The sequence below is a fragment of the Leuciscus leuciscus genome, assembly GCF_965113295.1.
Source record: "Leuciscus leuciscus genome assembly, chromosome: 17".
NCBI classification, from domain to species: Eukaryota; Metazoa; Chordata; class Actinopteri; order Cypriniformes; family Leuciscidae; genus Leuciscus; species Leuciscus leuciscus.
The window spans coordinates 15,169,882-15,186,125 of NC_138741.1; the positions used below are offsets into that span (position 1 = coordinate 15,169,882).

A 16,244-nucleotide genomic window follows, 5' to 3' on the forward strand; every position below is an offset into this window, starting at 1 on the left:
GCTCTCGCAGTTAACAGGTTTGTGGGTTTGTAATTTGCACCCAGCCGCATCAGAAATGCTCATAAGCTTATAATGACTTAAAGCTTCTAAACCCTTGCATTGTGTAGGCACTGATACCATAAACCAGGTAATTGACTATGTCAGCGTGTGTGAAAGTTGGTAGTGCTTCTAGGTCTTTCATCCATTCTGTAGCTGCAGGTCGTTTGGGTCCATGTTGTTGATGCTAAGAAGTTTCTCTAAAAAAACGCTGCCTGGCGTTGTTATTTTGTCTCTCCCGATAGAGCCCCTTTCCTTTCGCTTCCTAATTCTCCATTTATTCAACCGTATTGCAAAAATGCAAACAAAATATCAAGCTGTTCTTTCTCTCTCTGACGCTATTTCTCTCAGTCTCACTGTCAAAATAACCATAGCTACGGATAGCGTAACCACCTAATATGGCGGCGCCTTCCCGGAATGCAAAGCGGAGTGAAACGCATGACGTCACATTCTCATTCTCTATTGGCTATTTTAAAATAGTTGGTAAGCTGATCAATATATCCAGCCGATATGTCTTCCTGTTTCAAGTGGAAATTACATCAACATATTGAATAATGCTTTGGGTTTCAAGGCTCTTCAGTAGGCCTTTAAATCAATAAACATATCTGCTCAAAATATTATGACACCTTTTTTTCTGTTTCACAATACTCAATGATTGTAAACTGAGGTTGGTGCTTTAGAACTATCTGTGCTGAATTTTACATAAATAAATTACAACAATCCCGTGCCATGGGCACAGCCATTGATACGGGCTGCAGCAGAAGTTTTCATCTTTGAAAATAAGGCTGTGAGGGATAGACAGACGCATCTCTTCAGTGGGTTGTACAATTTATGTGTTTTTGGATTGTTCTGCAGACAGAAAACTGCAAGAATATCTCTCCAAGAAATTTCAGAAGACAAAAAAAAAAAGAAAAGAAAACGAGCTGTGAAAAATTCTAAGTTAGCTTTTTACAGCGGATACCATTGAAAAGTATCACAGCCTCGCTTTTATACCTGTCATGGCGCTGCTCTGAATAAGGTCTATATAATATTGATATCATACTGAGCGTTATATAGGCTACATAATATATTATTTCTTTCATTAATTTTTATAGGCTACGTGAAGACATAATAGATCCACAAAGATCCGCCCTTTAGAGGGACCCCGCGGAAATTTTCATGACGATGCATTTTAAATGAAAGCATTTAAATCAAGTAAACTAATTAAGATGTCCCCTGCTCAGTGTGTAGGGAGAAGTGAACACTGAGGGATCGCTCCGCTGGCTCCAAGAAAAGAGCGCGAAAGTAACGTTTAATATTCTATTAGTCAATTAGATAGATAGAAAGAATCGCTTTCAAGGAAATTCAAAAATAGTCTATTGTTGACATTTACTGACGAACCTCACCTCAGAGAACGTAGAAGCAGCGCTGCGGCAGGACTTCAGAGAGAGAGAGAGAGAGAGAGAGAGAGAGAGAGAGAGAGAGAGAGAGAGAGGATGAAAGAGAGAGCAGAGAAGACAGCAGCATGAAACGGGACAATGTACTCTTGCGCACTCGTCGCTTTGCACAAACTACAAAAAATAGCCTAGATATTTTATTCTTATGTGTTGAGCACTTTATTCAAAGCTTTTGCGCTTTTCGAATTGATACGATATATGTCTTCTCATCTGGCTTTGGAGTCTCATAGTAACTATGCATGATCTTTAACCACTGTGCTGGATAAGGCGCAACGCACATTATGAAAGCGTAAGTGACCGTCACGTTCTGTTGGATACTCGACTTGAAACGGACAGGTGATTTAATTTGAAGTCTCGCGCCTGATGAAATGATGAAAAACTTCAGCTTGGTAAGTTTTTAAAACACCTGACGCTATCCTGCTCAGTCTGCATCAGATGCAATGTATATGTAGCCTACTCTTGAGATTTTAACGTCCAGAAAATGAATCTGTCAACATTTACGCGTGTCAGTAGATCAATTAAAACGTTCGTGTTTATCAACTTTGGTTAACAAAAACTATCACATGATATAAATCTTGTTTTGGGGTAGCTGAATGTTGAAACAGTATAGGTGATGTCTTCCTCTCCTTCCTTGCCTTGTTGAAAAATAGCTGTGATTTGGAACATGTTAGCTGGTTTCTAGCTGGTGTAAAATGACCACTGGTTTGTTGCTGGTCCAAGAGTGTCAGCTTGCACTTAGGACCGGGTAGAAACGGGAACCATGTTCCAAAACACAGGTAGAAGCTTAAGCTTGAATGTCCAACAGAAAGCTCCGGTACCAGAACATGTACCAGTCAGTAGAGTGATTTATACTCTAAGTTAATACAAACCTGAGACAGTAGGCATAGGAAACATCAGAAAATTTCAGAACATCAGATTGTTAAAGGTCATGGCCATGATCAGTGTGAATGTGTGTTTGAGTTTTACAGTCAAGATGTATAAACTCTCACATGTGGTGTGGTGTGATAATGAATGAAGGGCAGAGCACTACAGGTCACTGTAACTCCTTCAATCACATTTGCATAATTGCTCTTTTCTCCTCTCTCTTTTCTTGCCTTTCTCTTCCTTATACCTGCGTTGTCACCCTCCCTCATCTGTCTCTCTTGCGAACACACAACACAACTGCAGTGTGTGAGATGGACAGATAGCTGGTGTGAAAGGGAAGCATATGTGCTGGCTCTTTGGATGCTCAGCGTGAATCGTCAGCAGATTGTTGTGACCTTCCCGAGTAAATCCTCTGCCCAAATAACAAGCATTTGGTTGACCTGATGTATAAAATGAACATTTGCATATAGGCATTCTGAAACATGATTCTTTGTTAGCCTGATCCAGTGGGAAATACACAGACACATTCTTTTGAAGTGATGACTCATTTAATTTTTTTTTTTTTTACCTTTTTAATTGAGTCAAGATCAATATAGGTCACAAATGTGTTGTATGTGGGAGGAGTATATTGTCCTCTATTCTTTTAAGATTTACCATGAAGTTTGTTTGTTTCTGAAATCAATTTCAACTAATTTGAACTCACAGCTTTAATTTAGAAATTGTTTTTGGATTAAAGCATTGTCTAAACATTTCACATATAGTTACATTCGGGCCGGCCCAGGCTTTGCTATGGCCCTAGGCGAGATTTTAGAAAGCGTCCCTCACAAGCCAACAACCGCCCCCACCAAACTGCTAATGCTGTCATAAAACATGAATAGTGCTCAACGTTAAATATGAAGTCAATAAATGATGATAATAAATAACAGCTAACAAATCTGGATAAAAGAATCACACAAGAATTAATCAAACTACAAATCAACAAAAAAAGGAGCAATAAAGTAGACTCTTACCTGTCATTCCTATTTTTAAGCATACACTGAAAATTAAATATTTAAATTTAAATGATTGCAATTCATGAATGCTTTAAACTCCAGTCCTAGCCATGGTTTCTTTTAAAAGATGACACTTAGGACAAGTAAAAGCACTTTACTTGCAGCTAAAAACAAGTAAAAACGGCTTACAGTGTAAAGTGTTGCCAGTAAAGAGGTTGTAAAAAAGCTATTTCAGAATTATACACAAACATCAATGTCTGCCATTCAGAGTCGTTAACTTATGATTTCACAATTTTTTTTCCAAAGCATATACGTTGTAATGCTAATGGAAAAGATTGTACCTATGGTAACTGCGTTGTCATGCATAAATAACACGTTATGGTGATGTACTGAATTATAATCACTTCATGATGCTGGCAGTGTATAAATTAGTCCAGCATAACATGTTGTCTATTACAATTATTACATTTTCCGTTGATGTCAACTTTGTTATCGTAAACATTTTGTAATCTGAAGTAGGCTAAAATAATGTTATAAACACGTGCAAAGTGTGCTCCACTTAAAATTACTAAAAGCACTTATCTCAGTATAATTAATTTCTTATTTACATAGTGACGTTATAATGAGAGGATTCGCGAGCCCGCAGAACGCAGCATTGAACAAAATCTCTGCCGTTCTGAGGTGAGTGGATTCTGACTAACCTCTTACACCACTAACACCTCTGATTGGCCATCGCGTTTGAGACATCAACAGACATGTTTGTGATTGGCTTCTTTGCTCAAAGATGCAAAAACACATTGCAAACAGAAACCCTTTGACGCTCTCCAGAGTGCAAATACAAATACGCACTGGAGCATTTGTAAATAAGTTTCTCCAATATGATATTAAATAGCATTTACCTGAGGGTGCTCTTCATAGTTTATGATTTCAGGTTTTACTATCCATATAGTGACAATGTAGGTAAAACCTGACCCTTCCACACACATGTTCCATATAGGTATTCTCTATAGAGAGCTGTCAATCTCCAGCTAAATGAAATCAATGAAAGAGAGAAATTATACTGAGATTGAAGGTAGAAAGCAGAGGATTGGGGAAGGGAGCACATGGCCGTTTTTTGCTCACACTGGTATGTGTCTCTCTGTATCTGCTCACAAGCGGTGGAATGTTGCATTTGTGTAACCGTAGCAACATCTCTGGAGAATCAAATCAATTCAGGTCTTCACTTTAGCAGATAAAGAGTCATGGCAGGTAGATGGGGATTTTATATACAAGGGTTTATTTCATAATCGTTATGGTTTATAGTTAGCGTTTCTTTTTAGGCGTTAGAAAGCACAATTTCTGTACATTTTAAGTGATCATATGTTTTATAATTTGCTTTGGGGAATCATAAAACTACTGTTAAATCAATTCTAGTGATTTTGTTCTGACTATACACCGTTCTTTTGCTAAGATAAGAATGTCTGAGTGGATGTATTAATGCATTATGAATAAAGGAATGTGCTAAATGGACTTCAGAATAGGACTGTTAGGTGTCAGTGTGTTACACTGTGTCATTTTCTCTCAAACCATATTTATGTATGGACCGTATGAAACCATATGCATATGCAGGCATACAGTATGTATGCCTGTGAAATTGCCTTGGGCATGAAGAAGTTATTCAGATATTTGCTTTTCAGTCCTGCACAGAAGGAACCAATTTCATTCTGGATATATTAAAGATGGGTTGAGCTTGTGTTCATCCTGTAAATGAACAAAATACTTTGTTAGCAAGACAGATTCAGAGGATGACATTGTATGACATTACTGTATATGTATTTAGCTGCAGTTAAACTGATTTGGTCAGTTTAGAGATGGCCAGTTTAGTGAAATTTAGTTGCAAATGTATACATCTTACATGCAAATAAAATTATATATTTGCTTTTGAGATTGCACATTTGCTCTGAATAAATTGGCTGTGTGTTGGGTGAATTATATTTGCATATATCCATATCAAATATATACACTGTAATAGACTAGATATAGTAGACATATGTATGCAGGGCACAACCAGACTAATTTATGCATCTGTATTTTTTTGTATTTAAAGAAAAAATCAAACTAATCTTTTTTTTTTTATTCTTTTTATTTATTTATTATATTTTTGTAATTCATCAACAGTTTAAGTCAAAGTCTTTGTCTTAGCTCAGGTAATTCTGGTGCCCTACATATTAAACACAGTACCAAATAGAAGAAGAAAGAAACTGTTTCCATAATCCTATTGAGAGAATCTTAATCTGGGATTTTCTAGAGGAAAAACGTACTGACGAGGCATACGCAATATTCCCCTCATGTTATTCGTTAGTCTTTCTCTTGGGATATATTTACCCAAATCCTCTGAAAGTTTTTGTTTCTCATTTGCCTCACTACTGTAATTATTATGTAAAATATAACATTTAGATTACTCTAGTTCTTGTACTCTAGATTCTTTCACTATTTAGAACTCACTAATATTTGCAGATATGATTCGTTTTCTCTGTGAACCATATTATATAATTGTTTTTCCCCAATGTGTGAGTTCATTACTCTGTAATGGATGATTACATAATATATATATAAGTACCTCCAGATCATTAGCATTTACTGCCTCTCTGTTCTATTTCTGGTCAACCATTACAGTCAATTTCTACCAGACAAGGCATAAAACATTTTTTTTAAAGTCTGCCTTCACAATTCTGCTAATGTGTTAGTTATCATTCTGCAGTACATCGTGCTATATGATGTATACTACCAAGTTTGAACATGCTTAACTAAATTTATGTTAATGACAATAAAAAAAAAAACTTTTTCTAATCTAAAAAATATTTTTTAATCTAATTTTTTTCTAAAGGGTTATGGAAATACTTGATATAAGTTTTGAGTGCATTCTGAATCAATGTTATTAATTATAAATCCTTATTGCAGACACATTAAATCTGTGTCCTGGAAGCTTGTTTCCGCCACAGAATAAAACATTTTAAAATATAATTGCTTCTTTTTATCTCACAATTGCGAGTTTACATCTCGCAATTCTGACTTTATTTCTCAGAATTATGTTATAAAGTCAGAATTGCAAGATTTCTGACTTCGCAATTCTGACTTTTTTTCTCGCAATTGCGAGTTTATATCTCACAATTCTGACTTTATAACATGCAATTGTGACTTTATATCACGCAATTGTGACTTTATAACACACAATTGTGACTTTATATCACGCAATTCTGAGATAAAAAGTGAGATGTAAACTCGCAATTGTAAAAAAAAAGTCAGAATTGTGAGATAAAAATTTGCAATTACCTTTGCAAAATTTGAAACCAGCTTCCATAGTGTCGACATATGCACTGCTTTACCAAAAAAAAAAAAAAGTAACACTTTAGTTTAGGGTCCAATTCTTACTATTAACTTGTTGCTTATTGCAGAGGTGGAAAGTAACTAATTACAAATACTTTCGTTACAGTACTTGAGTAGATTTTTAATTTTTTTATTCTACTTTCTGGAGTATAATTAAATTGTGGTACTTTTACTTTTACTTGAGTTGAATAAAAAAAAAAAGTATTCAACTTCGCTACATTTAGGCCACATCCACACGAAGCCAGAGCTTTCCCTATCCGATATTTTTTTTCCCCGTTCAAAAAAAAAATTCCGTAAACACGGCGTCGTCTCAAGAAATATCTGCGTACACACGAAACCACTGAAACCGACTCAAAACGATGTAGTATACATGCCAGACCAGTATGTGGCGCTGTAATTCTGCCACAGACATACACTAAAAACGGAGAAGAAGACTTAAAGCATGAGCATAAACCTTGCGCGCTGTATACTATGGCTGTATACAACAATAATATTAGGCACAGTAGCTTCTTTTTTTCTTTTCTTTTTTCTTTTTTAAACAAGAACTTTGTTGAACAATATGAAAAACCATAAATGTAGTTGCTGTGACTTAACGGTGTCTGACTAGTTGACACTTGGTGTGATCATTCATTCATGACATCATCGTTTCACAAAATGTACAGATTGGCCGTACACACGAAAACGCAAGGGCGGCGTTTTCAGATTTATCCACCTTGGGACCCGGTTTAAAAAAATAGCGGTTTCAGTCTCCGAAAACGCCGGATCCGTGTGGACGAAACGCCAATACGATAAAAAATGTATACGTATACAGCGAAATGCGTATCCGTGTGGACGGGCCCTTATTTTCCACCAAAAGTACAAATAAAAAAAAAAGTACAAAAAATTGTAAAAGCTGAAATAACCTCAAAATATGTAGCAACAACAGTGAAATAAGATCACATGATTTATCGGTCAATCAGATGCACGTAAAAGTGTAGCACCCTATTTTATTGCTTTACTGGCACTTTTTCATCCATACATTTGAATCCTACATTTCTTTGTTTAGTCCTCTCACTTACTGTTCTTTGCTTTTGCCCTTCTTAAAAAACATTCAAATGATCTTACGTGGACTTTTTAAATTTAGCAAAAAAACAATTGCTCTTGGCAACAGGGATAGCAAATATGTTTGCTTAGCATAGTGACAAACATGACAATTTATGAGATTAATATCATGTTTTTCTCCAAAATCACTATACACGTCAGTCGTGTTTGAAATAACTTGCTTCTGTGGTCCATGTTGCTACTTAACACAGAGTGAGACAGAAAGAATATTTTTTTTTTTAAATCTATACTCTGATACAGGCTATGTCGATTAGCGTTGCATTGTAGATATAAATCATTCTTACGAAAATACTTGAGATGGCTTGAAAACAACAGATAAACACAGATCATTGCAATTGTGTTTATTGCCTTCATGTTTCATTAGTCAAAACGTCTCTATCTTCATGTTATTCAGCTGTAGCCCATAAGACTATGGATCTGATGTCCATAGGGATTTCCTATAAGGGCGCCCTCTGGCTTCCTGTATGAATGAAACAGAATTTACCAAATTGCTAACATTGCCTCATTTTGGATAAAAATAGAAAAACATACTAAAGTACTTTGTAATGTAGTAACTTGAGTAGTTTTTCAGCACTTACTCTTGAGTCATTATTTTTCATTAATTCTATTGTACTCAAGCCAATTATTTCTTAAGTAGCAATACTTTTACTTAAGTAAAACATTTTAGTACTCTTTCCACCACTGCTTATTAGCATGCATATTACAATTATATTGGCTGTTTATTAGTGCTTATAAAGCACATATTAATGCCTTATTCTGCATGAACATATTCTACATCCCTTAATCCTACCCAACACCTAAACTTAACAACTACCTTAGTAACTATTAATAAGCAGTAAATAGGAGTTTATTGAGGCAAAAGTCATAGTTAATAGTTAGGTAATAGTGAGAATTGGACCCTAAACTAAATTATCTTCTTTTTTTTTAATGGATGAGTTGGATCAGAAAGTGAAGTAGAAGCAGCTAACAAATGCCCAGGTGCCACCTCGTGAATTTACCTGAGAGAATGCCAAGTGTACAGAGCTGTTCTATTTGCGTTATCATTTGTGTTATAGATTTGATGGCTTTATTATCATGAGTAGGTTTGTCCAGACTTTTGACTGGTAGTAAATGTATTTGATAATGAGGTTATTTTTAGTTCATGAATAGTTAATTTTGTTGAACAGAAAATGAAAATTAAAAGAGCATAACACTGAACAATCAATACAAATAAAAAATCACTACAAATTTTTTTTTTTTTTTTTGCTACTCTAAAAAGAGGTAGTTCACAAAAAAAAAAAAACTGTCATCATTTACTCATCCTCATGACAGACATAAGTTCCTTTTTCTGTAAGAACAACATACTTTTTTTCTCCTAGGTATTTCAGAGAAAAAAAACTTTTTTTTAAAAGACATGAGTGACTACACTATTCATTTTTTAGATGATGCTCCAACAAATGTTGCAGGTATAGAAATGATTTAGTCATGCATTAATGTGATTCCGTCTTTTTTGAGCCAGAAATCAAGGTGAAATAAAACAAAGTTAATTCAATATCAGATCAACCCCTTCACCAAGAATATTCTGTGAATAATGTGTGCCGTGCGGAGTGCTGAGTGGCTTCTGAGGGTTTATCTCAGTCTTCCATTGTGCTTTCAACACAGTCATTCCCTTCGAGGAATTACAAACAATCTCTGCATTTTCTTTAACTCGTGCAAGCCAGCACTCGGAACTACACACTCGCACACAGGCATGCTCGCTCACACACATAATGGATCGTCTGTAGTGTTAAGAATCAAGGATTGTGCCACTTTACTGTTCACTCCCATGAATTAAATATTAAAACAATTCTCAATTCTAGCCCTCTTTCAACATCTGATGCAACTTGAAGATGCTTTGCATAAGTTGGATATCTTTGGGGATTTTTTTTCAAGTTTCTTAAAATGTGTGTGAAAAAGTTTGGCAAAAAATAATTAAAGGTTCTGTCGATCAATCCCTTGCAGGGTATAATAGGATCTTTTTTAGAGTAACAGCTACAAGTTTTTTCTCCCTCAGGGCCAGATTGTTATTTACAGTAAGAGTTAAGGCTCGTTCACACCAAGAATAGCTATAATGAAAGTGATAAAGATATAGATTTAAAAATCATTCCAAATATAAAAGAATAGCTGAGTCCATTCCACAACTATATTGATAACGAAGCAGAGGAATGATAAGGTTGGAATCACATTCAAAAATATTTTTTTCCAGCTGATGAACAATAAAAACATTGACAGCCAATCAGAATCCATCCCGCTTTAAAGATTTTGAGCATTTAAAGCATCAGACGACATAACTGCATCGCACACGCTTATAATAAACAGAATGATATCATCCGCTGGTGTGGACGCTAATATAGTTATCGTTATAGTTATCATTTTTGGTGTGATCGGGCCTTTAGTTTTAAGGAGAAAATCCCACAAACACTGTATCTACACCACCCTGATTCTGTTCAGGCTTGGAAATTTTAAGAACATCTCTTGACCTTCAGAAGTGGCTTCATTTAAACTCAGCCCAAGTCCAGCTGAATTGATCTTATTATGATTCAGCAGGTTCAGGTTCAGTGCCGGCCAATCTCTCAGAAAAGATGATTGAACGCTGTTCTTCTGAACTATTAAAAATTCATCACTTCTCAGGTTCCACCATGTCACTGCAGTCTTTGCGTGACAAAGGTCTGTGAAGCTTCACAGGTCTGTGAAGCTTGACGTGATGGAGGAACTCTACATGTTCATCATGCTTCCAGAGGTGTCTCTGTGTAACACCATTGTGTATCCATTATTATAATGTCATTACTTTTGAAATGTTGTCTCAGATAAGTCAGAGGTTGGTTTTTTACACGTGTACTTTAAAGATTGGAACGTGGCTTTGAAACATGCTTCAAAGAAACAAATGTTACGAGTTCACTCAGATGCAATCAGTCAGCCTTACCTTGTTAGGATCTCTGTTCTGAATTTCCTACTGCAGACGGCACAGATTTTCTTTTCCCCTTATCAAGTCAAGTCACCTTTATTTATATAGCGCTTTATACAATACAGATTGTTTCAAAGCAGCATTACAGTGAGAACAGGATAAGTTCTTTGTTGATTTAGTTCTGTTGTAAAGATCATCAATTATTAAATTAGTTTGTCATCTATAAAGCAGTTCTGCAAAAAATGATGTCATCGTCCAGCTCTGTTCAGTTCTCATACAACAGCGTCAGTACAGTTTAATTAATAATATTGTTGAATATTAAGTGTCCCAAACTAAGCAAGCCAGAGGCCAAATAAGCAAGCCAATATACAGTGTTAGAATAGAGAAAAAAACCTTGGGAGAAACGGGGCTCAGTCGGGAGGCCAGTTCTCCTCTGGCCAATGAACGAACACAGTGTGATTATGATTCAGGCTGCATCTTCAAGTCAGAATTCAGCCTTATGTGTTTAGACTGGTCCGTAGTTTTATTTCACCCAGAGTTTGGTGCTTGGGTGAAGAACAGTGCAGATAGCAAATATGATATTTTTTTATTTATTTTTTTATCATCATTTACTCACCCTTATATCATTTCAAGACTGACTATCATTTGTTTTCTTTTCTTTGTACTCAAACTGTTGAAGAATGTACCGGGGGGCTGTTTCTCTGTGCTGATGCACAATATATCTGTACCAAATATGTAATTGGCCCATTTAAAAAAAAATATAGACGTTGGATGATTAATTGTTCATGCTCATTTCCCCCGATTTTTTTTATTCAGATTACCTTTGCCATAGACTAATGCTCAAAGTTTGTCTTTAAAAACACTGATAAATAATAACAGTATTAACCATTTGTCAACCTGCAAATGTGATGGACATCGGTTATGCTCATCCTTGGTAGCTCCTAGGGCATCTTGAGTAAAACAGCTCCGTATTTAACGGATCACGTACAAATCACGACTTGAGAAGCGATGCGACCTGTTTTACAGAATATGAAAGTTTGTTAGCGCAGTTAATTGCGATATGGCATAGCTAAAGAAGACATTTTAGATATATATGGGCTGCATCTATAATATTTTCAGGTATATAAGTCCATTGGTGTGTTCCATAAAAGAAAGTAAATCATACAGGTTTGGAAAAACATAAAGGTGAGTAAAAGATGACAGAACTTGAACTTTCTTTAAGCCTCTCTGAGTTCTTTAACTTTACTCTATAACTTCTTCACTTCACAGCTATACCCTCAAACAACTAAAGACATTTTATGATTGAAATGTTCCCTATTAGAGCTATTTTAGGAGTGCTAAATGTTTAGCCTAGGATTCCGAGCTCTGCAATGTAATTTAGTCAGAGGTTTACATGATTAGTGAAGGTTTAAGAAGGCAACAGATGAAAATCACAGGAACACTGCGAGGCTTAGGATCTTTTGCGGCTTATCTGGTTTATCACTGATGAGACGCAGACTACATTTTAAAACATTGCAGCACTAAAATCTGTGTGTTTTCCCTTGGATGCTTGTGGATCTTCATTCTACGGTTGGATTCAATAGAGTTGTAGAGACACTGATTGAGCAGTCGATGAGAGTCGACAGGAATCTTCTGTTTTGCACAGCAAGGTTCCAGATTTGAGGTGATTGAGGACGTTCCCATGAACAGATCAAAGCAGAGTTAATATGTTGTATCTGACACATTCATTCTAACTATGAAAGAAAATGTCTTTTATTAAATGCTCCTTCTTTAGCAACACAATGCAGACTCTGTATTGAAGTACTGAGCACAATCATTCTGTTTTCATAATCAAATTAGCTTTTTCTAAAGGTACAGTAATTCTTTGGATCACATTTAATCACAACCACTCAATGAAGAAGATTAAACAGTTAAATCAGCCTTAGTTTACAATTATATTGATTGTTCCCAGATACATTGATTAGCACAAATGAACAAGTGTGTTTAGACTTTTCTGTCACAGATCTCTGCATGTCACTCTGATGATATTTGACCCGTGTTCATAAAGCCTCTGGAATCCATAATTCAAATGCATTGCACGTTGCCTGGAGTCTGTGCCGTTTCGTCCGAAGCCCAGTTTTCAAACTCAAGCCACACACTTCAGCTGGTCTTCAATATTTAATTCACAAAAGCAAACAGCCGTCATGCCTCAACAAAACATCTTCACACTTATCATTCTTGGCCTCCGTTAATGGTTAGGTTAATAAAGATCTAAAGAATTGCATCTACAGGACATTCACATCAAGAGTGAAAAGGTCAAAGGGGCATTAAAATATATTTGCAGGCCTGAGCTTTTTTTAATTGGAGAGACTATAGGGACGTGATAACACTGCAGTAAGAGTCGAAGTGTGGTGTTCTATCAGTACGGTTGTTAACTATGAGATGCTTTTCATCCCAAAGTGACCTATAGTGCAGTAATTACAGCGACAGTCCTCTGGAGCAATCTGGGGTTCGCGACCTGCATTACCAGGCAAAAAACTAAACTACCGCACTATGTAAAAGAGTAGAGAAACATATCCAATTACTACTTATATTATATCATGCATTTATTGCCATATAATTGACCATATAAGATAAAAGCATCTTACAAAGGAATAAACAATTTACCCTGGACCAGAGCACATTAAGAACTCAGTAGGACTGCAAAGTGCTCTACAAATTAAGGTCATCGCTTGTCCGTCGATATTGAACTGGTCCTTGGAGCTTTTTGCTTGCTAGAATCGAAGACAACTAGAACTGAAAAATCCATTTGAATGGCTCCATACACAGATGCATTGAGCAGATTGACAGTGTAGTTTCTGTGCTTGCGTGTCAATTACACTACCAAGACCGCAAGTTGATTGCTGCTGTCTGTTTTTGATTTGTTTTCACCATATTCATTATCTTACAGGGATCAACAGTACTGCCTTTTTTCTGCTGGTAGTTTAGTTTTGCACTTGCCTGCCAATGTTTTTTTGTTGTTGTTTTTTTTATGTAAAAATTATTTCCAGCAAAAAATTATGTGCAAAAAATATATAATTATGTAATTTATGTGATTTTTATTTAAAGAGAGAAAATCTGTCATCATTTACTTAGCCCTACGTTTACACAAAAGAAAATATTTAGAAAATTGTCTTTATTTTTTGGGTCAAAGTTGTATTTACCCCAGCATTTTTCAAAATATTTTCATTTGTGTGATACAGAAGAAAGTCATGCAGGTTTGGAAAGACATGAGGATGAGTAAATGATTAACATTTTTATTTATTTTTTAAATCAAATATTAAGAGTACCTTTCTACAAACAATTAAAATCTAGATATAACGTCACCGCAGCACTGAACCAATAAGTTGTGATTCCGTCAACTGGCCTGAATTCTCTCACACTGTCCTGGATCACCTTAAGGACCTGATTAGGGGTGTGACAAGACACTTAGATCACTTGACGAGACATGAGATTGAGTTCACAAGAACGAGACGAGACAAGATTTTTCCACAGTATTTTCGACAAAATTCATGACTGGAAAATAGTCTGCAAGTGCATTTTGAAATATTTTGACATCATCTTGTAATGAATGTCATTTCAGTTCTACTTTCTGAGTATGAATTATCATATGCATTGAAAGACAACAATATACAAGCACTGTAAAATGTTTTACCACAAACTCAACTGACTAGCTTCTCTCCTGTATGATTTCACATGAGTCTCTTGAGACCTTACTGTACATGAATTGTGAGCTTCCAGAACTTCAGATTGAGGCTGTGTGTGACCTCCTAATTGAAACAGTATAAATAACAAAAATAAGTAACAGTTTTTTTCTTAATCGTATTAAGTGCAAACAATAAGTGCAACCATGGTCAAAGTAAGAGCAAACAGAGACCAAAACAGAGACCAGAGCTAAGAGTTGGTTACAACTACACAGCCCAGCCTAAGATAGAGACAGAGCGTATTTAAGCCACGCCCACACCCAGGGGGAAAACAAACCAACCGTCCCCATTGACTTTGCATTGCGAGAGGCTGCCTCCTTGTCATTCCTTGCTTCTAACAAAAGACAGTGAAATGCCTAAAAGCTGCTGTGTGACAAGGTGTACAGCAAAGAAGCTAAAAAAAACCAGAAATAAGTTTTTGTTAGCTCTCGGCCCCAAAAAACGAGTGTTTAAGGACATCAAAGTGGATACAGGCAGTTGAGACAGAGCGTCACGTGTCTCATTACTCTGAGAACTAACGTACGTCCGCTGAAGGAGACCGTAATCGGCAACACAGGATAGTTTATCTTACAGAAATATAATATATAAAACTGACATTTGGATATTTGGCTCACCAGTGACCAAATGTTTAACTTCCTGCACACGTAGTGTATTTTTAGTGCATACTGAGTGTCAGGATCCCACAATTTACCCATTCGTTCCAGCCTGTATCCACTTTTATGTCCTCAAACGCTCGTTTTTTGGGGTCGACAGCTTATGAAAACTTATTTCTGGGTTTCTTAGCTTGTTTGCTGTACACCTTGTCACATAGCAGCTTTTAGGCATTATTCTGTCTTTTCTTAGAAGCAAGAAATGACAAGGAGGCAGCCTCTCGCAATGCAAAGTCAATGGAGACAGTTGGTTTGTTTTCCCCCTTGGTGGGCGTGGTCTTCAGATTATGACGCGTTGCGCTCTGTCTCTATAGGTCTGATATTGCGAGCTCGCGTTTTACTTTAGTTTTCTCGATCGCATGTAATCTGTGTCTAGGGGGCGACAGTGCCGAGCACCCATTCTACAATATAAGACAATTATCAGACGCTTAGGCTCTGTTAAGCAATGATTCCTTCGCCATGGTCTTGTCAGTTCATGATCAGTGAACTGTGATTTCTGCTGCACTGTGTGCGACTCTGCAGCACGTGCTGAATGAGCAGATGTTTACAATAGTTTACAATTGAAGGGACCGTTATCTAACTGAATTAAATGTTTTTTATTTCCATATATAAAAACAAAATCGACAGTGGTGATTGTAAAGTAAACGTAGCGGTGGCATATTCTATGCTAATTTCACCCTCACGCTCCATCATGGCGGGACAGCTTTTCACTTCGATGAGAAATCTCGTCACAGTTTAATATTGCGAGATCTCGTCACACCCCTATACCTGATATACTTCAAGCGAAACCAAAGAACGAACTGGTTTGACAAAGCATCGACCTAAATCAGTCCAAAATTACGTTCATTTGGAGTTTATTTTGGAAATTCGAAATAGCTTGCCAAAGCAAACTTTCTGGAAAAGCTTGCTCCAGCTGGTAAAAGCCAAACTACCATTGGTCCATGGTGATTACATAATAGGTGTGCTCTGAGGCTCCGCCTTCTTTGATGTGGAAATCTTCTCTGGTTCATTTTCTCAGAAGCGAGTAACAACATGAGCACATTGGAGAGCTGCTTTATAGTAAAAATGAAGTTGTAATTCTAATTGAAAGTGACACTGTTTTTTATCTTTATTACCGTAAAGCTGCTTGCTTCAAAGCAATCTATTGTATAAAT

At 36.3% G+C, this 16,244-nt stretch overlaps 1 protein-coding gene across 1 annotated transcript in view; it reads left to right on the plus strand.

Moving 5' to 3' along the window:
- Window positions 1–1,445: 1,445 nt before the first annotated feature.
- Window positions 1,446–16,244, plus strand: part of htr1d (5-hydroxytryptamine (serotonin) receptor 1D, G protein-coupled) — a 32,541-nt gene continuing 17,742 nt past the window's right edge. The window contains exon 1 of the mRNA XM_082142537.1: window positions 1,446–1,861. The gene's annotated coding sequence lies outside the window, so the exon portion shown is untranslated. The remainder of the gene's footprint in view (window positions 1,862–16,244) is intronic.